Source organism: Callospermophilus lateralis, unplaced genomic scaffold (genome assembly GCF_048772815.1).
Source record: "Callospermophilus lateralis isolate mCalLat2 unplaced genomic scaffold, mCalLat2.hap1 Scaffold_101, whole genome shotgun sequence".
NCBI lineage: Eukaryota > Metazoa > Chordata > Mammalia > Rodentia > Sciuridae > Callospermophilus > Callospermophilus lateralis.
Window position 1 is genome coordinate 2,565,726 of NW_027510272.1, and position 26,949 is coordinate 2,592,674.

At 31.1% G+C, this 26,949-nt stretch overlaps 1 pseudogene; it reads right to left on the reverse strand.

Annotated features, from left to right (window-relative positions):
* Positions 1-26,949, reverse strand: part of LOC143639956 (protein O-mannosyl-transferase TMTC3-like) — a 45,469-nt pseudogene that overhangs the window by 2,439 nt on the left and 16,081 nt on the right.

Genomic DNA, 26,949 nt, shown 5'->3' on the forward strand with positions numbered 1-26,949 from the left:
TAAAGTAAAATTCAAGTATTTTAAATATTCTTACTATGCCATTTATATACAATTTTGTTATAAACTACCTCTACAAAATGTTTATTATGGGTAATAAAGTTTAAGTTAATGTTTTACTGTATATCAAATTATAATTATAGAAATATTGAGAAAACATACCTGATTCTTGCATTAGTATAGCAGAATTGAATAATGCTAATTTGTGCTTTGGATTTAGTTCTAAAGCATGATTAAAGTTTCTTAGGGCTTCATTTGGTTCTTTAAGTTCAATATATACAATTGCCAGGTTGTACCAAAGATCTGCATTATTTCTGTCCAGTTCTAGTGCTTTAAGATATGCTTCCTTTGCTTTGAGAGGTTTATTCATTTTTAAAAGTAATTCTCCCCTATGTAAAAAAATCAAACATGAGGTTTATGTAAAACATTATATGTCAGTTAGTAGACACCATTTATTACAAGTTTGAAGCCTTTCCACATACAGCTTTCATTACTTCTTTTAATTTAGTCTCTTAAAAGTTCTCTTCAAAAACAAAAATAACATTTTGAAGCTGCTCTCAAGTCTGAACTCCATAGTTCGGCAAATTAGGCTGGATATATTTTCAAATATTATTACAGAAAGAAAACGTATGCTTGACTTTAGGTTAGATGTGGAGAGGCACTCAAAAAAGGGGAACAGAGAAAATCTATTCTTTGAATATATCTTAAAATGAAACAGACTTGACTACATTAGAAAAATGAGTCTAATCAAGTAATAATAATCAAGTGTGGGAGATCAGTAAATTTTTCAGATAATGAAGAAAGCATTTGAAAAAGAAAAATAAATGTGATTGTAGAAAAAAATAATACAGTTTTCAAATCTATGATACAAATCTCACTATACAAATGAACAGAGCATTTGAAATTTGTAACTCCTTATATTAACTTACTATCCTTAAAAGTACACTATAAAATGAACATTAAAAGAAAAAAGGAATTTCAAAAAAGTTGATCTTGTAGGGTAGAAGGGAAATAGTGCCACCTGCAGATAACTAAGAAACACATCTAGAATTGGGGATCAGTTAGAAAATCATTGCATTAATTTTCTAATCTAGTTTTATTTACTGCTAGAGAACTTAAATTTAGTTTTGCTCAAAAATATTTTTACTAATATTTTCACTGAAACAACTTCTAAGAATTAATCTAAAATGTTATTTTTTAAATGCAGAGATTATTGAATAATTCTTTATGGATGAACACATGACAATGAATACTGGATAAGGCTGAAAAAGAGAGCCTCCAATTTAAAAATAAATTATATCTCAAAAAGTTAAATTCTGAATGCACTTTTTCTATAAAAACAGTGGTTAGTTTTCCTAGTCTGGCTGCAAAACAGAGTTTAACAGTCATTTTCCCCAAAGTATACAAATGATAACACCTACATGAGAAAGTACATAAGACTGAACATGTGATGTTAGAAAACTACCAAGGTTTCTTTGTGGTTAAAGAAATCAATAACCAGTTAAATCTCAAAATTTACTTAAGAAAGTTTCTGAGAGTTGAATAACAGAAGGTGCTAATAGAAAATATAAGTTCTAGATATTTTAGATGGGAAAAAAAGAAAAAGATTTCAGTGATGATAAGAAAATGAAACAGAAGGAGCTTTTTCTACCCTTTCCTTCATATAAAACTTAAGTTAGCTATTTCAAAACAAGGGATTCCCTTGTCAATTTCAAATTAATCAAATTTGATTGTCATTCTCAAATAAGCTATAATCTCTCTATGTATTTGGAGTCAAGTAACTAAAAGAAAAACATGCCAAATTTAGTCAAGATGTACATGCAGATACAGCTTCAATCTTCTACATTGATGGCTCTAAAGTGAACTATGATACCTGCTAATGTAGGCCTGTTTGAAGTCTGGTCTCATACTTATTGCTTGTCGATAAAGTTGATCTGCTTCTTCTAACCGGGACTCATTTGCTCAGATAAGGTTGGCCAGATTGATATAAACATTTATGTGGTTAGGAGCAATTCTAGATGCATACTTTTTACCAGGAATAATCTGTTTAGAAGAAAAGGCATTTTCATTATTTGATATTTCAGTACCAAATAAAGATAAAAAGTAAGTTTTCCTAGGGGCTTATTTAAAGTAATACAGAAAACAGTAACATTATGCTGCCAGTTTTACTAATGTATCAAATTAAATATAAAAATGTGAAAGTGAACATGTGTAATATTCATAAAATGTAAAATTTTGTGGCATTAAAGGACAATTTTTCATTCATGCCAGCTAAATGCAACCATTGATAGCTTTTTATTCATTTCTACTTTTTCTAAAGTCAGATAAATCAGATATTTTAGAGGACAAAGATTTCTTAAAAAACTGGCATCAGAACAGGAAAAAACCCAGATCTCCTGCCTCTCAGTCCAACTGTACACTTTGTCATTTTTTTTTGTCAGCAAAATATTTCCCGAGGACAGTTCAGTTTATTTCAGAGTTATACTAAAAACTAACTTGTTTGATAAATACATGTTCTAGTCAGTTGATTATTCAGGTTAAATAAAGGTCATTACATATAATATAGATGGATCCAATTTTTTAACGAACACAATAAATTATCTGATTAAAAAACCTATAAGTATAAATTTAACATATCATTTCAGAATTGAAATAATCCTCAGGATATGTGGTTCAACTTTATTTTTAGAAAACTTATTAAAGTATCCAATCATTAATATTGCTATTTAATGAGAAATCTGCAGCACAAATTGTTTTCTAAACAGATCTTTCATCTTTGATACTATATTGTTATATCTGATGAATTTTCTGCTTGTATCATTCTAACAAGTGATTAAAACAATTTAGCAACAGAGACATTCTATTTTATCACATTTTCATTTTTTGGATAGGAAAAATGTTGAATTTATTGCTTAAAGTATACAAAATCCTCCTCATATAGATTATAAAAGACTATAAATAGACTATAAAAATAATTAAACATCAAGTTAGCTAGAAAAGTAAATGTAATCATTTATAACACTTTCTATAGAAACAGAAAATTCTGTAAGACACCTTACATTTTATATGAACAAACTGAAGAAAAAGATTTCCCATCCAAATAATACTATTCAACATGGACACAGAGGAGACATGAAACAATAGATTAAATTATGACAACTTACTTGAGGCATTAGTGATTTAGCCATCATGTAAGATTCTTCAGCTTCTCTAGTTCTATTTAAATTTTTGTAAGTTCTTCCAATATTCATGTGGGCTCCAATATCATCTAAAAAGAAAAAAAATCATTCATTGAGAGGTATAATAGTATTCAAGGTTACTGAGAAGACATGCTTCTAGAAATAAATTAGGTAAAAAATACAAAAGAGGGAAACAGATCTTGCTTTTTCTCTGCTCTGAACTTTTTTCTTTTTCTTTTTTTTGGTAGTAGGGATTTAACCCAGGGGCACTAACACTGAGCCATATCCTCAGCCCTTTTTATTTTTACTTTTGAGACATGGGGCTTGCTAAATTGCTTAGGGCCTCACTAAGTTGCTGAGGCTGGCTCACACTTATGATCCTCTTGCCTCAGCCTCCTGAGTAGCTGGGATTATAGGCAGAAGATGCCACCATGCCTGGTTCTCTGAACTTCTTTTAACATAACTTGGTATAACTTATGATGAATGGTATACTAAAAAATCATGTATAGCAATGTGAATGCAGAAAATGTATTTAACATGAAAAATCTATTTCAATCACTCTCTAAAGGGTTAGGACAACATAGGTCATGATGAAATTACCTTACTACATTGTTCACTATATTTTACTATCTTATACTAAAGCTTATTTCTATTTCCTTAATCTCATAGTTTTGGAATTCAATAAAAACATATGGTTCAATTCTGCAAGTGAAAAGGATCATCATGAGTCCTAGAATTAGCTCAAGTGTTATAGCTAACAAATATGTATAAAAGTTAGAGACTAAAAGGATTTTGTGATAAGCTTTTTAAAAATTTGTGTGAATGTGACTGTAATGACAGAATAATGGAATACAGGAAAACAGTATTACATAAGATGCTGTGGCGCTTCTCTCTTAAATGATGATACAACACTATATAATTCATTAAAAACTTACAAAAAGATTATGTTAACTTTGGAATGCCAGGAAATTATGCCTCATTTTTCAAAATGGAAAAATAAAATCAATTTTTTTTCAGGGAAAGAAAAATATGAGGACACAATGCATATTAGTTTTAAAAAGATACACCTCCCAGTAAATACTTCAAAGGTTTGGAACAAAGATAAAAGGAAGAGAGATCTTAAATTAGACAATTTTTATTCAACAAGAATATCTAACAGACATGACAAGGTTTCAATTGGTGAATACTACTTGCCTGTGACACCGACGATTTTGCAATTGTGGAATAATTCTCTGACTGCAACTCCCAGGACACATAGGGGCCAAGGCATATCTATTTTGGGTATTCCCCTAGGAGGAGAGCAACAGTCCTAAGATCTTGCTACATTATGCTTCAGGTTGGCAACTGTGTGTACTGTATAAAAAATGGCAGATGTAGTATAAATTTGGTTTGAGAACTGGGGGATAAAGTTGGAGGTAAGGGAGTTTTTCATTTTAGATGTACTACCCAGTCTTATGGAGTCAGTAGGGTTAAGAAAGCAAAAACAAAACAAAAAAACTTCAGACTAGTCATTGCAATCCTACTTGCAAACTAGAATACCTGTTTTTAAAAAGTTTCAAAGGGAATTCTGCTTTAGAGCCAGGAGTGAAAAATTATCTAATTATCAAGTGTGTATAAAAATACACAGTAGGTAATCTTTGCTTTTATAGAACTGATTTGTTTTTTAATTTTAACATCAATTAAATCCACAGTTTTTGTTATAAAGAAACATGTATAGTAAAAACGAAGGATATATAGAACGTGAAAAAGTTATACAGTAATGAATTTAATCTAACAAAAAGTTAAATGGGAAATGTATAAAAAGAAAAATGTAAATAATGAGGTCAGCAGAGTACTTGTACTAAAATAAGTCTCAACCAGGTTTAGAAAAGAAAGAGGTTATTTACTTAAGATAAAAAAAATAAAACAAATTATAACCCACCGGAATTAGGTGGAATAATAAGAAGTTATTGCCATCAATGCAGACTTCAGATATTATAATAAAGTAGCTCCATTTTCTCAAAGAACAAAAGATAGCAATTAGATATCCTTTAGCAATAAAATGGCTACTTAATAAGACTTAAAAAATGACATAATTTGTGAGAAGATTTTATAAGTTATAAAGTTAAAACATCCCAAAGGATTTTGGGAATAGTATTATTTCTAAAGTAAATTTAAATTCAAAAAAAGGCAAGAAGATGAAAAAAATCAAAGATATTTAAATAACTAAGGAGCTATAGAGAAGTCAAAGTACAAATTTGTTTATCTGAGTAAATTATTCAAATCAAGCATAGCATAAGTTAGTCTGCTTTTAATTCAATGTAAATGAGGACATTATAAATCTTAAATATACTCTCAGTCTGTCAATAACTGTTTTTCTAATAAACTCATTTTTTTTCAGAACCCTAGTTGGGTAGTATTTCATTCCTTCTTTCTCCTCAAATTTCTAATAACTTATTTTCATCAGGGAAATGAGAACAGAGAGGAATTTATGACTCATCCCATTATCGATGCTCTCAACCAATCTGTGTGAATATACATACTCAGTTTTCCCTTCTATACCTCCTCTCTGATCTAAGACCAACCAATCTACTTACACACTGAATCATGTTCATTTTCTCCATGTGACTCTGCTCATACTATCTTTATACTGCTAAAATCTCTGTTCTTTTATATAGTAAATCTCTTTGAAAGAGTTGTTTGTATAATTATTTGTACTTCTTCATTTCCAAGTGACTCATGGATAGAATTCAGGACATCCAAGAACTTGGAAGAGAATGTAATTACATTTTAATTTTCATTAACATGTATGAGTAAATTAGAATTTCCTTCAATTTGAAACATAGGCAAATCCTAATAAGTAGTAACAATACCTTGACTTTGTCATTTAGAAACCACAGATTTTTTATATGACATTACAATTGTAGATACTGTGAAATTTAATTTTCATTTACCATTCCTCTTAAATGACAAGTTATTAGAAGCACCATGGGCTTGCATGTGATCTCAGTCATCCTGTCTACATGTGATGTAGAAGGCAAATTATCAGGCAACTGTGTATGCCTGCTAATGCTTTAGCCAAAAGAATGCAATCAAGAATTCTCACACTGATGTCCAAACTATTTTGCTTCCCACTATTCCCTGTCCACAAAATTGTCAATTAAAAATAAAATTTATAAGCAGATGGAAACTCCTAAAACTCTTTTAAAATTATTCCCATCCTGATGATATCAAAGTTAAGGAACAGGTCCACTATCTTTTCTGATTAAACAGTTTCAAAGATTTTTACTTAGATAAAAATGAAATCAATGCTCTCTCAGCAAAACAATACAAAACAAAACAAAAAAATTGGAGGATTCTGATGTATCTTAAGGGTAGATTATTCTTGACTTTTAAAAGGATTTACAAGTAACTGTAACTTTATTTACAAAACTGTGAACTGGGATTGTTAAAAATACACTTGCAATTACCAAAACAAGAAAAATAAATTGGTTATCTAACATGACATGCATGTGGTCTGATCAAAGACTATCATGTAATTTATTCCCATTGTATGCAACAAAAGCTTTCACATTTTTTTTAATTGAAAGAGCCTTAGGATGTTATGAATTCCTACTCTGTGTGACTTAATGCTATTTCAGGGCTTAAATGATCATCTCTATACTTGTTACTATTCAGTCATTTGGGACAAAATCTGAGTCATTCTTTTTAGCTCTATCTTGGTTACATTCTCCCAAACTCCAATAACTATTCATAATACAGTGAAATAATGTCACTTCATCTGTCAAAATTTCTATGAACATAGCAAAAAACAAACCAAACCACACAAAGAATAAGAAGCCTCTGAATATCACTTTCAACTTATATTATAAGCTTTTTTATTCATAAATATTTCTAATAAACTTGATTACCTGTCCTCCCAAGTCTATGACTTATTAAAACAGTAATTGTGAAAGTGTGATACTAATGTCATACATAGAGAGGTTCAGCAAGTATATCTAAAAAAACTATAAAGGTGACAACTGATAATGATGGAGAAAATTATTTAAAACTAAGTGCCCATACTTGCAACATTCTGTGATTAAATACACTGTTTACTAGATTAAACTGCACTTATGCACATTTATCAACATACACATTTAGTCTTCAGAACAATGCTGAGACAAAAATTATTATTCCAATTTAAAAATGAGAAAAACTTTGGCTGAAGGGGTCTAAATAAGAGTCTCAAAGTATGTGTAACCTGACATCAAAATTTTCTCTAAAAACTCCTAGAATGAATCTAAAAGACTTCAAAAGTAATGAATTAAAACAACCACATTTAGTGATTCTTGATTGTGTATAGGATGCTACAAGATAATGTAGGAGTTAAAAAGATAAATCCAATGTTTTACATGCAATTTAATAAATATTTTGAGCAAATTAACATTTCAATAATAAAATATGGCACTACAGAGAATATATTTAAAAAAAGAGTAGTTGTAAGGGATTTTAAATGAGAAATACTTTCTTTAGGTGGAAAGATGGGAAGGTAATTTAGAATAAGAGCCTATTTTTTTGTAGGGTTATAAAAAATGGGTTATAAAAGATCATTAGTACTCATGTCTAGCAGGGATATGCTGGAAAGTAAATGGGAGGAAAGGGAGAAAGGAGAGAAGGTTCAAGAAGAATCTAAACAGATCATTACCCAAAGTACACGTATGAAGACACAAATTGGTGTGAATATACTTTGTATACAAGCAGAGACATGAAAAATTGTGCTCTATATGTGTAATATGAATTGTAATGCATTACACAGTCATATATAAAATAAAAAAAATAAGAAGAATATAAACAGAGCCAAAGTAGAAGAACAGTATGTGTACCCTATATTTCAAGAAAAACTAATCTTGATGAAAGAGTTATAGGAGATAAAACTGGAGGGAAAGACCAATTGTTCCATTTCTATAATCTTGTGTTAATTTTTCTCTAATTGAAACTTGGCTTTGTCTTGGAGACAAGGTTACCTTGCTTTTACCTATTCCAAGTGTTGACTGAGTTCTTTTTCTTATCCTTTGTAACACTGGGCCTGGAAGAAGATTAGATGTTCTCCTTGATCCCTGATGCCACTTGCAGACAATTATCACTCCTTTTAAAAATCACTCTTGTCTAAACATCAGGCCATTGAACTCTATTGTACATTATCCCTCAGAGTTGCAGTCACTAGTCCCTGTGTGCATATTATAGTGTACATACTAGCTACTGGGTTCCTATTGCTCCCTCCAACATCATGACAGTCAAAATTCTTAGCCATTTCAAAATCTATACAGATTTAATATTGTGGCCTTGATGCCTTTCTTCCCATGATTTTCACCTCTTTCTACCAGTTTAGGTTGCTCCAACAGACACAATCATACCTCCTAGAAAAAACTGGGGGCAGTACCCAGCACTCTATACTTCTGTGAGGACACTTAAGGTGGTGGGTTATTTTTGGTAGTTACTCTGAATTGAAAGTAATGGCATTGGTGGGTACGGATCACATTTGGTACATATACTATAATAAAGTTCTACACTGTTGAACATGTCCCTATTGAAAATATTGCTGCTGTAGCTACACTCTGATACTTAGACCATCCATTCTTCAGAACTGTAATCTGCTGATCCTGTAACTATTTCACTACCACTTACCAACTTTCTCATCTACTCTAAACCAATCTAAATTCTGCAACTCATCATTATAATCACTCCGTTATTCTTTTTTTTTTTTTGCTTAGTTATACATGTCTGACAAAATTTTAACTCTTTTGAATTGAATTCTTCATTACCACTGTAGCTAAAAAGTAGTAGGAGAAAAACATGTAACTACACCAACTGGTTTAATTTTAAATTAATACTAATCTAAAGTAGGGTGTCAGAGTTGCCTGGTAATTATACTCTATTTTCCTAATCTACGTAATAGGAAACTATTTTCCTAGTTTCCTTGATCTTTGTTTCTAAGTGTGATTTGTAGACTAACATCAATGGGAACTTATGAGAAATGCAGAATTTTAGGCTCTATCTAACTCTTCATCAGAATATACTTTATAACAAACTCTCTGATTCATACATACATTAAGTTTATGAAGCAAATTCTTGGATCACTATTTCATATCTTTTCCTGTTCTTAAATCCCAAACACTTCTTCCTTTTTATTCGCTACTAATGATTTTACCTTCTATTTCACCGAGAAAACCGAAACAAACAAAAGAAAACTCCAGAAACTTCCTCCTTGTCATCTACTCTCTAGCCTCTTTCCACATCCATATACTGTGCCTTCTGTTACCACATTTACTATCAGTACCAATTTGAATAAAATCCTCATCACCAGATCCTATCTGGATACTGGGTCCCTATTGCTCCTTCCTCTCATCTATTCAATATCATCATCTAGTTATTTGTCTTTCCACGTGGCATTAATACTTTCCCCAACTGTACTGGATTAGCCCCAAAGGTACTTTTTTTCTTCCATTTCCGAATTCTCTCTAATTCTTCTTCTACTCTCTTAAAATCACTTCTACCAAGCTTGTGCATCCTGCACTCCATCAAAAAGCACATTTCACTGTCATCCAACAACTATGTTAACAAAGAAAAAATTCTCAAATATCTAATATAAATGTTTTCCCCCCAAAATGTTGTTTTCCTTCTAAAAAAACCCAAAAAAACAAAAAACATTCATCAGTTTACTAATAATGCTTACCTGGCTGAACATGAGTCGCCTGTAGAAAGTATTTCAAAGCTCTCTCAAAGTTCTTTTCATTTTCCAGAGCATGACCCACATTATTCCATAATTTGGCATTATTTTTATTTACCTTAAATACAATTAAAATGAAGTAAATTACATATTAAAAAATGACTCCAAATCACACAGATATTTGAGTGGTGTATTATTAGGAATGGATTGTTTCATAGAGATGTTCCTGGAGATGAAATCAAATGAAGACTGCTTCACCATATTTACTCTTCTTCCCCTAATGATATACTAAAACCACAAAAGTCTAATTTCACCTATTTTATGTTATTAGAATTGTACTTATAATTTTACATAATCAAAACATAGTGCTGTGTGAAAATTTCTACTCTATTCATATTCCTTCAAGAAAGAAGGTATTAGAATATGAGAATGTTCTTAAAACATTGTATTGATGACTATTTTTATTCTTAACATGTTTAAAGCTATTTAAGTACTCTATTATGGTAAAAGGAACCCTAAGTTCTGAGTCAATGTGTGCTTTTAGAGTTCTCAGATGTGCAAGGTATTCTTGCAGGCAAAGGATGATACCCAACCAAGGAATTATCAATTATGACTATAGGTTTTATTTTTTTTTAATTTTTTTTAAGTTGTAGATTGACACAATACCTTTATTTTATTTACTTTTTAAATGTGGTGCTGAATATCGAACCCAGTGTGTCACACATGCTAGACAAGTGCTCTACCACTGATCTATAACCATGACTATAGGTTTTAACCATTGTTCTGAGAGTGAGAATAAAGAAATTTTCAAAAAATATGGGCTCAAGGTTCACTTGTCTGCAGAGCTCAGGGAGAAAGTGGAATTACTGGAACTACTATTGTGGTCCAGAGGACAGTCATCTGTTATGTACAGTCAGCAATTCCATAAAGCTAGGCAAAAGAGAATAAAGAAATAGACAAAATAAAGTAAGAATTATGAGATTTGAAGATGGGCATTGATAAGGAAGAGCTAAAATAATTCTTTGCTGATAACCTTTATAGAAAACAAATTTGTGGTTTTAAAAGAACTTTTTTTAGAAAACAAATTTGTGGTTTTAAAAGAACTTTTTTAAGATATTTATTGTCCATTCTATAAGAAATGCTTTACCACTACTTTCTATCAGTTCTGATCTTTTCCATATTAGTAACCATTGATTATCTTTTAGATAGCAGGATTCTATTTTTGTTTGTTGTGTTATTTTATTTCATTGAGTCTAAGGCACATCAACTATAGAACTCACCACTATTTAATGAACCATTAAGAAAAAAAAAGTCAATAATTAATTTAGAGATAACTTTCAACATAAGATTTATGCTTGTTCCAGGTATTCAGGTTAGGAAAAAATGTGTACCCTTAGAACCAATGAAATTCAGTACTACTTATCATGTGGAACTCCAACATGTATGTAGCACTGAAAGAAATATTAACATACTCTTTGAATATACAGCCATGTACTATGTAGATAATTTGTTTATGCCATAAATAATATAAAGAACAAATTATTTTCAATAACTTTTTGGTAAATGACTTAATATTGACAGTTAATGTCTGATTAAAATAAAAACAGCTAAGAAATGGCTAAAAAACAAACAAACAAACAAAAAACCTCTCTCTATATATATCACTGATGACATACTTTCCTGTGATTCTGAACCATACTTTACCTTTAAGGCTGACATGAACAATGTATATTCAGACTCCCAATCCCAATTTCTGTGGAGTGTTTTTAAGGCATGAGTAAGTAATACCATGGATAGACACACCCAGGACAGTTTTTTAAATACACTGTTTAAGAGACCAAAAAAAAAAAAATCATATCATCAAAAGCATTTAACTTTATAGGAAAGGTAAACATATGCTAAATGTTCCTAAAGATAATGTTCCTAAAGATAATTCTAACATTCACCCAACTTTGTAGAGAACCAACACAAAAAAAAGTATTATGAATATGAAATTCAGTGTTAAATTACATGACACAGTTGTTCCTGTGCAGGAATAGTTCTACCTACCCAGCTATCCAGAGGCATTCAAGTCTTTTATATAAAATGTTGTAGTACTTGAATATAACCTATGCTTACCTTGTACTTTAAATCATCACTAGATTACTTATAATACCCTATACAAGGTAAATGCTACATAAAGAGTCAAGAAAAAAGTCCCCACATGTCAATAATGATGTGACTTTTATTTTGAAATATATTAAATCTGTGGTTTGTTGAATCTGAAAATGAAAAACCTAGAGATATAGAGGACCAACTTCATACTGACATTTAACTCTTTCAAAAGCTTTTTTCAGAATGACAGTAAATTGATAAATCTAGTTTTAATTGTGACTTTATATATTTAGCATCCTTGGTACCATTACCTACAACTTGAATACTGGCTGTGTTTATAAAGGGTCAATCTTACCTCCTGGCTATATTTAAAGTATGTTTTGCTTAAAAATTATACCATAGGCCATTACAACATTCTTAGAATAATTTTATACTTTAAAATCTGAACTGTCTATTAAAGGGCATAGTAAAATTAACTCCTAATAAAATAGATACAAATTATTTATACAATATACAACTTCAGGCTATTTGAGACTCAATTCCTCATTTATACAAAGATGGTTATACATCATTAATCTCTATGATTCCATTTAGTATTAATGTTATCTGAGTTTGTGTTTTTGCTCCCATACCATGGTTCAATTTCTTGTATTTTGAAAGATTCATTTAACCAGAGTTAAAAAGTATGAATCATTTAGAAAATGGTCATTGGAAGCAGTAAGATGTAAATCTGAACCAAGACTGTTGTTTACTAGCTATGTGATCTTGGATAATTCAAGTAACTTATATAAGCTTCAATTTGCACTTCTGTAAAATAAAGTTAGGAAGTACTAAGATTAAATGAGAAAATAAATCTAAAGGGTAGACTCTTGGAAGATGGTAGGTAATCAAAAATCAGTAATGAGTATACTTGGATATATGGGTAGAAAGTAAGAGAAAAGGTTTGAAAGATGGTGGTGAAAACTGTAGATACGGGTGAAATTACCTATGAAGGATGTGCAGTAAAACGAAAGTGGCTATCACTCTGAAAAATATAAATATTCAAAGAGCACATACAGCAAGGAGTAACTGGATAGAAGTGAATGGATAGTGAAGATAATCAGAAGACCTTTTAGAGAAACCAGGGAAAATTTTTAAAATAAAAATGTTGACTGGATGTAAGTACTTGGAGATAATTTGCTAGAAAAATAATGAAAAGAGAAATCAGAATTTTTTGGGTTAGGTGACTAGAAAATGAAAGTGAGAGAAGTAAGCATTTCTATTTCAAGTTGCAGATCTAAATTTAATATTGTTAAAATTAGTGTTTTTAACCATTAACAATTTGCTTGTTTTGACAATTTTAGTGATATATATAGACAATGGGTTAAAACTTATTACAATAATCATTTCTAAGTATACTGTTCCTTAATAGTTTAAGGCAACTAGGAAACTAAGCTTATGATGAAGATAGTGATAGCAAGAAATTATGAATTGCCTATTATATGCAGTTTATATATATTGAGAACTCAATAAGACTCCCTTAAGAAGGATGACTATATGTTCATTGCATATGGAAGTGGAAATGGTCATTTGTGACTTCAGTTTCAATAATACCCTTGTTTTCAATTGGGTCTGACTCAAGTTTGTTCTGCCTCAGGCTGTAAAATAAAATTACATAAATATTGGGAAGAAGATAGAGTGAGTAGGTACTGTGGAGCTTTCCTAACTTGAATCATAGACAATGAGAAGAAAACAGTAAGATGAAAAAACCCAAAAGGTTAAAAAAGTATAATTTACAAAACTGAACAAAATACAGATTTAAAATACTTTAATGTCACATTTAATTCTATATTTAGCAAGCATTAAATGAACAAACATTTTAATTTACCTTTTTGTTTAAAATTTTCTGCCACCCATGGGCTACCAAAATACAGAATCCCATGCTAGGAACATACAGTACACACTCAGCAACAACAAATCCAACAGGAAAAAAAGGTTTGATGCTGGAATAAATGGCAATGCCATTAAACAAAGTGCCTAGAAAGAAAAAGATAGTTTAATTTTATTAAATTAAAAAACTAAACACTCAATACCTAAATCCAAAATTTTATCATTTCATTTGGATGAATGCATTTGTGGACCATTTAAAAATGATAATATGAATACTAATTTAAACAGTACGAAGACAATTTAGGGGTGGTATAAACATCAGGATGTATGTAAGCAAGATGCAATGGAAGTCTTTTTCACTGTCTTTTTTCTATGAGAAATATACTTGCCTAGTGAAATATATAAAAAAAATGATCAATGGTAAATATTTACATCTTTATGTGAAAACTGAATAACTAGGCGTATCCTGTTAATAAAAAAAAACTTTTTTGGGGGCTGGGGATGTGGCTCAAGCGGTAGCGCACTCGCCTGGCATGCGTGCAGCCCTGGTTCGATCCTCAGCACCACATACAGAGATGTTGTGCCTGCCGAAAAACTGAAAAAATAAATATTAAAAAATTCTCTCTCACTCTCTCCACTCTCTCTTTAAAAAAAAACTTTTTTGAAAATATTTCTAAAATGACATATTCAACTCATAGTAAGAAAACAAATAAACCAATTAAAAAATGGGCAAAGGAGTTGAATATATTTTTCAAAAGCAAATATTCATATGGTCAGAGATATATGAAAAAATACTCAAAATAAGAAATGCAGATTAAAATCACAATGAGATATCACCTCAGCCTAGTTAGAATGATTGTTATATAAAAAAAGAAAATACACACAGGTAGGGATGGGAAGGGAAACTTTGCATACTGATGGTGGGCATGTAAAATATAACATAGTCATTATGAAAAAGAGTACAGAGATTATTCAAAACATTTAAAATGGAAATATCATATGATCCAGCAATCCCTTTACTGGGTATATATCTAGATGAAATGAAATTATTATGTTGAAGAGACATATACACTCCCATATTCACTGTGGTATTATTTACAATATGCAAGAAATGGAATCACATTCAATCAAACGAATTGAATGGATAAACAGATTTAAAAAATCAGAGTACTTATGTATAATGGGAATATTATTCAGCCTTAAAAAGAAGGAAATCTTGTTATTTCAACATACACCAGCCTGGAGGAGATTATATTAAATGAAATAAAGACAGGCACAGAAAGACAAATGCTTTCACTTATACATGAGATCTAAAAAAATCTCACAGTCAGAAGAGAGTAGAATGATAATTGCTGGGGGAAGAGGAAATGGTGCAGAACACAAAATTTAATTTAATTTACCAGAATAAAAAACTTTTTAAAAATTAAAAAAATGTTTACACATCTAACTTGTTTTACATATGGCCAAAATAAACTGATAGGAAAATATGTTAAAAAATTTTCAACAAAATTACACAAGTTGATAACATACATGTTTTTGTAACTTTATTACTCTAAGAAACCACATAATACTGGAAACTGAAGACTTTTTATTCTATGCAAGAATTTCTAAAATTATAATACATATACTGAGATAAAATGTCATAAAAATGCTCAGATTTATCGCCCTTGTGAATATGGAATGAAATGTGTTTTTTTTTAATTATAAAGCCACAAAAATTTGTACAATTGTGAAAAATTAATTAGCAAACTTGTGAAAGGATTTAAGTTTGTCATCAGGACATCTTTCTATGGGCATCTGTTTCTATGTTATTTCCCTGATTTGTTTCACAGTACCTAAATAAATAATAAGTTAATCTCCAGCTTCAGAAGTTTGCATCTTTTCTAATGCAAAGAACTGTCTCTTCCTTATCAAACTTTATTAGTAAAATATAGATGTAGAGATGCATATACTTAGAAAAGAATACTTTCTGCATGAATATTCTTTCATATATTATGACTTCACGTAATATTGAATCTGAGGAAAAGTACCATTCTCAAGCTGCTATGTATCACACTAATTTATGTCTGAAATTTCAGTATTATTAAAATAAAAACATAAAGTATTTAGAGTGCACATAATTTTTCACTTCCTAGATATGCTTGACAAAAATAATTTCCCATTAATTCATGGTTGTTCTAAAGCAATTTCATTTGTAGGAATTAAAAGTGTTAAATTCATTCAGAGATGCATCTTAGACTGATTTATAAGTTACAAAAAAAAAATCTCTCAGGAAAAGTTTATTGGTTCTAGGATAAGAAATGTGTAAATGTTAGTCTAATGACTAAACTTATAAGTTCTATCAAGTTCTATTTAATGCTCTTTTCTAATGTATGCCAATCTAGTTAATTATGAATAATTTTTAATTTTCTTCTAATAACATACACTGTCTTGAAAAGGAAGGACAACAGAAAGAGCTACGAGTTTGAAATCAACCTATCACTTATTTCTTATGTAATAGAAAGTAAACTACTCTATCACCTTGAGACTATTTTTTCATAAGTGAAAAAAGACTAACTACTTAAATTGTTGTGACACACATGATATCTTATTTAATAAGAGTTAACATGGTATCTGTTGTTGAAATTATATCTTTGCTCTATTGTTCCTTTGTAGAGATTTTCAGAAAATACCATTTAAAAAAGAGCACATTTAAAGCAGTTATACTTAAGGTCACAACTGTTCTTTTTAAATGTACATAATATATAATTTAGATAAATCTATTTCATTGGCATTATTCTCTTTTTTAAAAAATCTAGCATATATTACATATACCATCATTTTATTTGTCAAGCTTTAATTCAATCTCTCCTTTTTGTTTCAATCTTTATTTTATCAGAACCCCAATTTTGAATAATTCTGACATTTATCTATGCTGTTTGTATTTGAGCAGCTTGAGTAAGTCCCAAAGCTGACTAGATTAACATCCTCATAAATTCATGACCACCAACTTCAAATTGATTCTTTTTTTTTTTTTCGGTATCAGGGATTGAACCCAGGGCCCTTAACCACTGAGCTACATCCCCAGGCCTTTTTATTTTTTGAGACAGGGTCTTTCTAAATTGCTAAGTTGCTGAGGCCGGATCCTTCTGCCTCAGCCTACTGAGTCACTGAGATTATAGGGTGTGCTACCAGGCCCAGCCTCAAATTGATTCTTAAGACTGCTTAGAATTTCTAGGTTTCTGACAGGTGTTATTCTATTCTCTCTGAATGTTTGAATCTTGATTGCTCTTCTCAATCTTTTGACCCATTTTACTTTCAGCAGGCAACCATACTAATTTACAGAGAGGGGTAAAGCCATAAGAGAAAAGTTCCTTTAATTTCTTGCTATTAAACCTACTAACATCCATATTCATTCCCATTTCCCTTTTTCCTGTGAGTTCCCTCCTTCTATTTCAGGTCAAACTTTTGTTTGGTATTTCTCTGCTTTTCCCTTCTACCATTTGTTTCAACCTTTTCTAATCACCTATATCCTCTGTAGCAAAATTTAAACATGCTCTTTCTTATCCAACCTTAAAAATTTTCTCAGTGACAATATATCTTTTAAGCTCCACCTTTGGAGCCACAGTAACATGTAGCTAGTATAAACTGATTTAATCAACATTTCAACTTTATTTTTAAGCTAACTCATTAGTGATATCTCCTAACTTCTAAAAGATAGCTGAGTACTCAAATGAAAATGTTTCTAAGTATCAACCAATCAAGTTTTTCACCAATATTATTTTTACTTTTGTATTTCCAAATCAAGTCACTCCACAGAAATAAATTTCATTTAATTAACTAATGGATCTATAAGAGGTCAAATCCAAGAGACATCACTTTTCAAACAGAGCTCACTTTTCTATTCAACAGTGTCTGTTAAGAGTTAAACATTCTGTCTTTTCTAATATACTTTCCTACTTTTCTGTTCCCTTGGTCTGTCTCCTATTCAAAATCTGAATATGGGAGTTGCTTAAGATCTAGTTGTAGGCTTCTCTTTTCACTCTACTCAGTCACCTTAACTATTCTAGGGGTGAAATGAGATCAGATACTTTAAGGCATCTATAATGAACATGAATTAACTTTTGTTGTACGCATCTACAATGGTACCAGCTAGCAACTGTTCTTGAACTGAAAAAATCCTTGTTGACAAAGGTTGCTCTATAATCTCTCTAAATGCAATCCTACCTACATTCTGGTTTCAATTAATTACCACTATGCTAATGAATAAAAATTTTATTTTAAACTTTGGCAACTCTTTTTGACATGAAGTACTGTTCAAAATCTATACTAGGATGCTTTAAATAACCCTCACATTCAACATGTCCAAGGATGATGTAAACACGATCTCTCCCAAATCTTATATTCTCTCAGCCACTGGCTTCAAATTTCTCTAGAAGACAAGCTCCCTGGAAATGGGACCTTATATTTCCTCTTATTATCATATTCTGTGTATAAAGTGCTGCCTAGTATGCATTTAGTGGCTATAGCCAGAAATGAAATATTTTTGAAGCACTATATTTTCTAATCTGTAGTAAATGCTAAGAAAATGTTATAGATTATTACTGTCTTTAATAATTAAAAGGAAGAGGGAAAATAACTAGAGTGAGGAAGAACTGAGGGCAGAGAGGGAAAATTACAAATAAACAGTTCAGAAAAATGACAACAACAAAACCTTTCCAACTAAACAGGATTCTCTGAAGATAGCAAGAGCTATCTCAGGAAGTAATGAATATTTTGCTAATGAGAACTTAACATATATTTCTCTAGCTGCATATTTCATAGGACACTCTTCTCTATGAGAGGAAAATGAACTTAAAAAAAAGACACATCTTGATTTTAGTTTCCACCTAATTAGGAAAATTACGTGCCTTGCTTTATAATTTTAGGATAAACTAAAATAAGTTTATAAATTAAACGTATTTGTTGACCAAGGAAAGACACTGCTTTAAAAAGATGTCTTTGATGAATTAAAGATAGTCTCAATCAACTGGATGCAACATTGCAGAAAAAGTGAAAGAAGTTTCTTACCATTAAAACCGTCTTGGAGGAATCACCAGGATATCGGAGACTGAATATTCCCAAAGCCCCCAGAAAGCAAAAGAAAGCAAAAGTAGCAAGATTTCAAATATCTAGAAATGACTCTATAAGTGGTATTGTTCCCATGGTCCAATCACAGCATAGCTCTGCAGGATTTAATAGAAGCCAAGCATTCACAGGAAGGAGGTAGTTGAAAGTTAGCTGCCTTGTGGGAGTTGGGCTTACAGCAGCTGGGTTATCAAACCTGTATAAAGAATTAAAAAAATAAAAGCTACTTATAAGAAAACACTTTTTAAACACAAATTTTATTCTACAACATATATAAATAAAATATTGAATATTGCATAAAATCATTACTAAAATTCAAACTATCTGAATTATATAAAATGTCTAGTTGGGAGAAGTGATATTTATGAAGAATTACTTGAAGAATAAGCAGGTCATCTCTTTCTAGTTATTATTAGAATAATTCATACTACAATATGACATTTGGTAGAATTATTTTCACTAAATCTCATTAAATGTTTCCCTACATAAGACATTTATTTTAGAGAGAACTGCTAGTAGTTAGTAAAGCTAAATGCTAATTTTTATTAAAAAAAAATTAAGTTTTCTACACAAAATTTGTTTTTTTCCTTTCATGGACAGAGAAAACTATATTACCTCCTAACTTAACCATCCTTGCTTTGATTATTAGGAAACTAAAAACTAAATTTCTAGTAGAGAGTTGTAATTGTGTAGGTTTATGTAACATTCTAGTTGTGTTCTAACTTTTTTTCCTAGTATATTAATAAAATATATATTAGTTTATTAATCTGAAAGTTTCTCTGAAAGTTGACACTTTTTTTTTGGATTTTTTTTCCTGTGCTGCTAAGGATTGAATCCAGAGCCATGTGCATGTGAGGCAAGGCACTCTTTTAACTAAGCTATTTCCCTAACCCCTTCATCATATGTTAATTATGTATTTTATTAGCATAGACTATTTGATGTAAATTAAATTACTTTAAAATAGTACATTACAAATGAAAAACTTTTGATTTGTATGTTTTTATCTATCTTCCAATTCTTTTGGCAATGTTAAAATATAACAATAAAAACCCAATGTCATTTTTAAATAATTAAAAAAAACAAACAACATTTACCCCTTAGACTTGATTTTCTTAAAATGTTAAATAACTGAGAAAAAGCACATGTTGAATAATTTTTTTAAAATTTTCATATTTGAAATCTCTATACATATGAAGAATAATAAATTTTGTTAGTACTTTAACTTTCAAAAAATTTGGCATAAATGAATACAAAGCTTTTTTCCTATATTTATTCCTATATTTAGGATAGCTGATATAGAAAAAAAAAGTTAACTTTAAAATAGATCAAATCATATTATAATCAACGTAAAACAAATCATTAAAATCAGTTTCATAGGGTAGTGTAACAGAATCAAATTCATATAAATGCACATGTACATATTTTTAAATGCTTATATTTAGAAAATATATATTTAATGGTACATGTTCCAGACACAAAGAGCCACAAAGACAATATAAACCACATTTCAGACTGTAGAAACAGACACAGAAAACAGTTCATTTAAATTCTCTAAATGGAGTAATAATCAGAATAAAAACATTGAAACTAAGGGCTAAAGGATATATAAAAATATATATCTACAATTTAATCCATTTCCAATACTGTTATACCTGAATGAGTTCAGTTTTATATGGCTCGACTTGAGTTAAAAATTCTGCAAGTTGAAGTCATTCTTCTTTAAATAAAAAATAATACTGAGGTCAATTAATTATGTGAAAACACTATAAAGTTTTGGACTTAGAAAATTATCTGAAAAAAATTTATTCTATTCACTGCCCACAATGCAATGACATGGAAAGTACCCTGGCCTATGTGCTGGAACACCACTGGACTTAGCTTAAGTTCAATCATCATCTTGTACCAACTTAAAGCTCTATCTAGGTATTAAATTTTCACTAGGTAGGTGCAAGAAGATGATGGAACTCAGGCTGAGTCCAGTGGTATATCTGAAGTTGAGAAGATGGAGCTTCAAACACCAGAAGCCTGAGGAGCTCAGGGGTCTATAGTTAGTTGGGTAGAATATCAGAGAGAAGAAAAATGATAAGAAAACTTAAGAGACTGCAGAGCGGCCCCACTATCTTTCAGTATTGAAGAGTTCCTGCTTGAATATAGATGAGAAGAAGTGTCTAAGGTTAGTGCGCTGAATCATGTCTCCCCCAAATGCATGTCAATCTAAAACTGTAGACTATGGCTTTTTTTGGGGGTGTGGAGTTTGCCAAAGTAATTAGTTAAGATGAGGACGTATTAGAGTAGGCCCTAAATCCAATGACCATGACCTTATACAAAAAGGAGAGGATAGATATACATGGGAAAGAAAGCCATGTAAAGACAGAATAGATTAGAGTGATACAGCTACAAAATCAAGAAATGCTGAAGCTTGTCAGCAATCAGCAGAAGGTGGGAGAGAGGCATGAAATATATTCTTCCTCAGTGCCTCCTCAAGAAACCAATTGTGCCAACATCTTAATTTTGGACGTATGGCTTCCTGAACTGTGAGGGAATACATTTCTATTGTTTTAGGCCATTTACTTTGTGACTGTTAAAATGATCTTAGGAAAACTAATGGGAAAGAACATTTTGAAAAAGGATAAAGAAACAGGATGAGAAATGAAAGTCCCATAAAATTATACAGAGGAAGAAATGCCCTCAGCACCCATGTGAAATCTTCGTAATTCAGTCATTGGTATAAGTTAGAAAGATGTTAATGTGCAAATTTAGCTGATTCTAAAGCCTGCTGTGGTCCCACTAAGAGTTTAAAAGTAAGACTAGAAGATAAAACATTTTTTATAACTTACATGTATCCCAGAACAAAGCTCAAAAATATTTATATGGAAATACATGAAGATACAATTAATATATGGCATCTATTCAAAATTTACCAGACATGCAAAGAAGCAAAAAAATAAAAGTCACAATGAGAAGAAAATTTATTCAATATAAATTGATCAAAATGGCATGGATCACAGAAAAAGTATTGAAGGATAATAAAACAAAATAGATTATGTAGACATATGAAAGACATTAAAAAAATTTGAATCAAGACTTCCTTCTAGAGATGAAAACAGTTTCTAAGATGAAAAATAACTAGATGAAATTAACAACAGATACACACACACACACATACACACGCGTGTATGTGTACCTTCCAGCCGTACCCCCCCACTAACATGACATAATAATAATAAATGTTACAGAAGGCTAAAGATACAGGATGAGAAAGGATTTCTTACTGAAAATGTAAGCCAAAAGATGTAGGGCAATATTTTTAGAATACTGAATGAGAAATAGCAAGTGTAGTATTCTCCACTCAGGCTGGGGTTGTAGCTTAGTGGTAGAGTGCTTGCCTAGCACGTGTGAGGCACCAGTTTCAATTCTCAGCACCACATAAAATTAATGAATAAAGTAAAGGTATTGTGTCCATCTACAACTAAAAAAATAAAAAAAAATTTTTAAAAAAGGTAAAATGAATACATCTTTAGATATAAAAGCTAACAGAATTATTGCTGCATACCAAGAAATGTGCAAGTCTTTCATGATAAGGAAAAATGTCACTAACAGAATGCAGAGCCCTGGGAAAAAATAATTTCATGAGTTAATATAAAAGACTTTTACCACTGAAATGCTTAAGGATAAGCATCTAAAGCAAATGTAACAACAATGCATTAAAATGTATGCTCAAGGGAAATATATACAAACAGCACAAAGGGAAAGTTCTAAGGAAGATGGGAAAGTAAAAAGGAAACAAACAGATGAGAAAAAGAGAAAACACTTAAGGTAGAAGATTTACATCCAATGTATCGATAATTATATTAAATATAAATGGACCAAATATTTCATTTTAAACACCTCAGATTATCTAATCAAACAAAAAACAATGATTAAGACCCAATTATATATAACCTACAAGAAATTATTTTAAAATATAAAAAGCCAGGATTGGTGGCACAAGCCTGCAATTCCTGACTCAGAAGGCTAAGGCAGGAGAATTGCAAATTTGGGTCCAACCTTAGCAACTCACTAAGTAACTTAGTGAGACCCTGTCTCAAAATAAATGGTAAAAAGGGCAGAAGATGTAGATTGCAATAAAGTGTCCCTGGGTTCAAACATCCAAACCCCCCCCAAAAAGCAAAACACACACACACACAAAATATGTGTAGATATAAAACATATGTATACGAGGGGAGGGGGAGATAGATAAAAAGAAAAAAGATGGAAAAATATGTATTATATAACACTAATAAAGGAGAGCTGGCATGACAATTTTTTTTTTCTCAGTAGGTAGCTCTACCACTAAGCCACATACATCCTTAGTACTTTTTTTTTATGTTGAAATAGTTTCTCACTAAATTGCCAAGGCGGTCCTGAAACTTGTCATCCTCCTGCCTGAGTCTCCCAGGTTGCTGCAATTACAGGTGTGTGCCTTTGTGCCCAGCTGGAGTGACAAACTAATATAAGACAGAGTGAATGTTTAGGTAAAGACTATTACTAGCAATGAAGCTCATTTAATAATGATAAAGATATTAACTCATCAAGATGATGTGGAAATCCTAAGCATTTATGCGCTTAAAAACAGAGCTTAAAAAACACATGAAACAAAATTGAAAAAAACTGCAATAAGACAAATCTACAATTACAGTAGAGATCTCAATATTCTTCTCTCAACAACTGTTAAACAAAAATCACTAAGGATAGAGAAGACTCCACTTTAACCCTAATACTTAACTAATTTGTTGGTCATTATCCTTGATGTGGTGGTTTCTTGGATGTACAAGTATGACAGAACTAATGAATTTGTATATTTTAAACATGATCTGCAGTTTTAAAAATATATAGACTATACCTCAATAAAACTGCTAAAAAAATTCAGTGTAAATCAGACTTTCCCAAACATTTATGATCACTTAAAGTCCAAAGTTAAAAAGGCAAAATGATTAAAAATAAAAAAGAACCAGAATTTCATACCTTGTAAACACTGGAAGTTGGGACTGAATAACCTGGACTCTAATCACAACAAGCAATAACGTACTGAACATCAAGACAATGAGTTTTATTAGTGTCTGCAGCATAGAAAATGGAATGCTACCCTTTCCATGGAGAAACTGTCCAGCAGTACTACATAATAATGGAAAAGTATAGTGAAAAAGAAAAAAAGTTTAAATAATAACAATATATTATGTTTTAAATAACAGTACTTTCTAAATGCAAGATTAGATAAAAAATTAAGTATAAATATAAAGTCAACATGGAACAATTTGTGGAACTGATAATGAACAAAATTGAGCCCAATACTCTTATCCAATAATAAATTATAAATTATACCATAACAGTATTACTATACTTTACCACTGATTTCTTTATAGAATTTCTTTTGCAAATTTTTGATATCATTATTGGTAAGCAAACTGATTTATGTAATTATATATATAAAAAATAAGGTTATAAAAATCTGATTCAACTAGGATAAAAGATTGCAATAAGAAAGTTTATTTTTTTTACTCCCTGGGCAATAAATACTTCATACACACAACAAATCCCCACAACTGTTATTCCTTGTTCTTTACACAGTGTTGCAACAGCCACTAAAAACACTGTCAGTGCAATTGGAGTCCAAGCTGCAATTTAAGAACAGAACAATAAATAAAAAAAAAAAACTAAATGAAATAATTTTATAATATCATACAAAGATACTTTAAACTTTACTTGTGATTTCATATCAACATTTTTGTTATTTCCTATTGGTTAATACTTCACATTTTAAAATGTATTTAAATCTTGCAATTTTGAAGATTTATCAAGATATGTAATTTTAACTAAAAATTTCTGTGTAGATGAAAATAAGCCAATCAAGTATTAATTTTTAAAACAAAGGAGAATGATAAATTTAGACAAATGTATCAATCTAAAAAACAGACAAGGGTGCCAGCCAAGCCAGACTGGAGGAGGAAGCCGCCCAGCGCCAAGCCAGACAGGAGGAGGAAGCTCGGCCCTGCCCCGTGTACTAGTCCGGAGGAAGCCCATCAACCCTTAAAACACATCAAAGGGGGTGTGGCTACCAGCACAGTTTTGCGACTGCCCAGATACCTGGTTTACAACTCCTCAACCCTTAGCTACGATAACTCAAAATATTTCCCACAAGCTTTTGGGGGTTGTAGCTATCAACGCAAAACAACAACTGTACAGGCACCTGGTTTCTACCTCAGAGACTCGAGTAGGGAAGATACAGGTGGAAGCTCATTTCCTTTCACACTGGCTATACCCACCACCCTGAATACAGAGGCTCAAGCTAGGAATAGACAACGCCACCTACTGGAAGCAAGGAAAATAGTGTTCTGAGAGACTTTTTTTTCTCTTTCTTTCTCTCTTTTCTTTTCTTCTCTCTCTTCCACAACTTCAACATATGTGAAACCAAGAACTGTGCATGAACAACCGAATTACCAAAGTAATATAATATAGAGGAATTGAATATACCCCACCTTCCCCCATTTTTTTCTTTATTTCTATCTTACTTTCCTTTTCCTTCTCTCTTATTTCTCTTTTCTTCCTTGTTATTTTTTTTCTTTTTTTTAATTCGTATTCTCTCTATCCCACTTTCAATCTCCTAACTTTTGCTCTCTTATACATAGGGTAACTATCTAAATACAGATAGAAGGTTGAGTCTACACATTTTTCCACAAATTACCAGTCTAGTGATTAGAGTTCTCCAAAGGTGCTAAGTTAGTTTAACCTCATACTCTCACTCCTTTCCCTCTAAGTATAACATCCTTCGTCTGAAATTAAGTTTTCTATATGCCACCAGATATGGTATGCCTTTTATGAAACTAATGAATATATTCTTAAGTAATAATTAAAACCAATATCTATAGACTTAGAATCTAACTATAAATGTATTAATAATGAAAACTTGTGCTTAGATAATGCACTGTTGATATTGGGAACTGTTAACAGTTCTCTTTTTCCACAAAAGAGGGATTTTGGAGCTATACAAGAACAATACAAATATATAAGGGGAAAAACATGAACACAACAGTTAAACAAAGCTAGAAAGAATCATAAGCAGTATGAAAAGACAAGGAAAGACAGGACCACAAAAAATACAGGTCAATTTGACATTAGATGAGGTAATATCTGCAGCTGATGGAATGTCAGACAAAGAGTTCAGGATATACATGCTTCAGATGATCTGAAGTCTCAAGGAAGACATTATACAGCAAATTCAGACAATGAAAAATCACTTTGACAATGAATTACATAAACAAATCCAAGAAGCAAAAGATCAACTCTATAGGGAGATACAGGATATAAAAAACAAACAGAAATCCTGGAAATGCAGGAAACAATAAACCAAATTAAAAAGTCAAATGAGACTATTACCAGCAGACAGAACTTCAGACAACGAAGACAAAGTTTTTCAACTTGAAAAGAACATTGGCACCTCAGCCAGAATGTGAAAAAAATCATGAGCAGAACATCCCAAGATTTAGGGGATAACATAAAGAAACCAAACCTAAGAGTGATTGGGATACAAGAGGGTATAGAGGTCCAAACCAAGGGAATGAGCAATCTATTCAATGAAATAATACTAGAAAACTTCCCAGACTTAAAGAATGAAAAAGAAATCCAAATACTAGAAGCCTACAGGACACCGAATGTACAAAATCATAAGAGATCCACACCAAGACACATAATAATGAAGATGCCCTACATACAGAATAAGGAGAGAATCTTAAAAGCCACAAGAGAGAGGAAGCAGATTACATTTAGGGGTAAACCAATCAGGATAACTGCTGATCTTTCAACACAGACTCTGAAAGCTAGAAGATCCTGGAACAACATATTTCAAACGCTGAAAGAAAAAGGGTTCCAACCAAGAATCATGTATCCAGCAAAATTAAGCTTCAGGATTGAAGATAAAACAAAAATCTTCCACGAAAAACAAAAGTTAAAAGAATTTGCAGCTAGACAACCAGTTCTTCA